This window comes from Budorcas taxicolor, chromosome 11 (assembly GCF_023091745.1).
Source record: "Budorcas taxicolor isolate Tak-1 chromosome 11, Takin1.1, whole genome shotgun sequence".
Classification (NCBI taxonomy): Eukaryota; Metazoa; Chordata; class Mammalia; order Artiodactyla; family Bovidae; genus Budorcas; species Budorcas taxicolor.
Window position 1 is genome coordinate 21218329 of NC_068920.1, and position 2216 is coordinate 21220544.

At 44.5% G+C, this 2216-nt stretch overlaps 1 non-coding gene across 1 annotated transcript; it reads left to right on the forward strand.

Annotated features, from left to right (window-relative positions):
* Positions 1–902: 902 nt before the first annotated feature.
* On the forward strand, positions 903–1007 carry LOC128057023 (U6 spliceosomal RNA). Its single transcript, XR_008200219.1, has one exon. It is a non-coding gene; the product is annotated as a U6 spliceosomal RNA (small nuclear RNA).
* Positions 1008–2216: the final 1209 nt, after the last annotated feature.

Here is a 2216-nt window from a genome sequence, read left to right on the forward strand (position 1 = left end):
GAAAAGCACCCAAATGCAGGAACTTGGAGTGACAGAAACCTGGGAGGGAGGATGAGAATTGAAGGTAAGAATTAGAAAATGAAGACCCAGAAACAAGAACACCAAAGAAAAGGGCAGAATGGAATCATGGGGAGAAAGTGAAAAAGGTGAAAATTCAGGCTGCCAGAACAGTATTTCCAGCAGCAGACCTGGGGTCGGGTAAGTCTGGAAAACACTGTACATTGTATCTAACCATTCCCTTTATTTTGCAATTTATAATGCAAAATAGCTTATTGCTGGCTTTGAGATCTATTGCAATAAAGAAACCCATTTAACTCATAAATTTAATTAAATACAGAACCTCTTTTTCCACATTACCACCTAGTATCCTGTAGGGCTAGAATTATACATTATATGTTTATCACATGCTTATATACATTACAGTAAGATAAGTAAATACCGTGGTTACAAGGAAAGTGTTCACTTATAGGAAAAAGCAGGATAACAGTGGGAAAACCAAACTTGGTTAGGAGTCAGCAGGGCTGACATCAGCTGCTGACTCTCTGATTCTGCATATCTACGTAGAAAATACACTGTGTGCAGTTTATGTTGCTGAAAATCCAAAATCAGAGAGAATTCCAATGGCAGCAAGGTTTAGAATTCCGGTTTTTCTCCTAAAAGATTAATCACTTGTCCAAGCTACTTAACCTCTTCGGGCTTCAATGTACTTTTTTAGAAAGTGAGGGGCTTAGACGTCAAGATTTCTGTTATCCTGTATGTGTGGCGGTGTGTGTGTGGGGGTGTGTGGGGGAGTGTGTGAGTGTGCCAGCTCAGTCGTGTCTGACCCTTTGCAACCCCAAGGACTGTAGCCTGCCAAACTCTTCTGTCCATGGGGTTTCCCAGGCAAGAATACTGGAGCGGGCGCTCGCTTTGGCAGGACATAGAGTAAAACTGGAACAATACAGAGAAGATTAACATGGCCCCTGAGCAAGGACGGCATGCAAATTCCTGAAGCGTTCCATATCTTTTTTTTAAATAATAATACTGGAGTGAGTGGCCATTGCCTACTCCCCAGGGATTGAACCTGTGTCTCTTGCATCTTCTGCGCTGGTAGGTGGATTCTTTACAATGGCATCACCTGGGAAGCCCTTTCTATGATCGTACCAAACTTGAAAACCTTTTGTATCACAGGAGCTCTGATAATCCAAAAAAAAAAAAATCCTTTCAATGGGTAGCAGGTGACTCTCCTCCCACTCCTCAAAAAAAATCAGACAGTGTAAGGACTTCCCTGGTGGTCCAGGGGTGAAGAGTCTGTACTTCAAAATGAAGTGGTCAGGGAACTAGGATCCCACATGCCACGTGGTGTAGCCAAACAAACGAAAAAGTCCAGCAACATATTAGTAGTTTGACACCTCACTCAAAACTCAAAGGAGCCAATCATTTTCTTCTATTGTGGATCTCTGAGTACCGACTGAAAGCCAGCTTTGTGCTGCCTTGACATAAGGTGTAAAGCAAAGTCCTTGTAATATGAATACATGATATCTCCTAGGAGCCTGACCTTGGACTCTCTTGAGGCTCGTTTAGATGAAAGTCATAGACACCCAGGTGGCTCGGTGGTAAAGAACCCACCTGCCAATGCAGGAGATGTGGGTTCGATCCCTGGGTCAGGAAGAATCCCTGCAGAAGGAAATGGCAACCCACTCCAGTATTCTTGCCTGGAGAATCCCATGGACAGAGGAGCCTGGAGGGCTACAGTCTAGGGGTCGCAAGAGACGGACACGTCTGAGCATCTAAACAATAACAACAACACAGACACACAAGTCAAACTTGTTTTAGAACCGTAAACTTCTCAGCTCAGAGAAACAGAACATCCAGGGTGATACCCAGCTTTGGGAATAGAAAAACTGGGAGACCCAACGATGTTACACGGATGTCATCTTCCCCCGGCTTTCAGCTCTGCTTTCTTTTCTGCGGGCGTTGTTGTCAGGCAGGTTCTCCCTACACTCGAGCACAGATGGCTTCCTGCAGGTCTAAGCTTCATGATCGCTAACCTCTGTGCTTAAAAACGGAGGTACTGCCTTACCCCAAAACAGTTCAGGCAAAATAATGATTGCTAAGAGAGGCCGGACACCTGTCAGTGTTCTGCTGCACACGCATAGACTTCTGCAGGCCTCAGAAGTCTGCGAAGTGGGCACTATTAAATTTCCATTTTACAGAAAGAAACTAAGGCTCAGAGA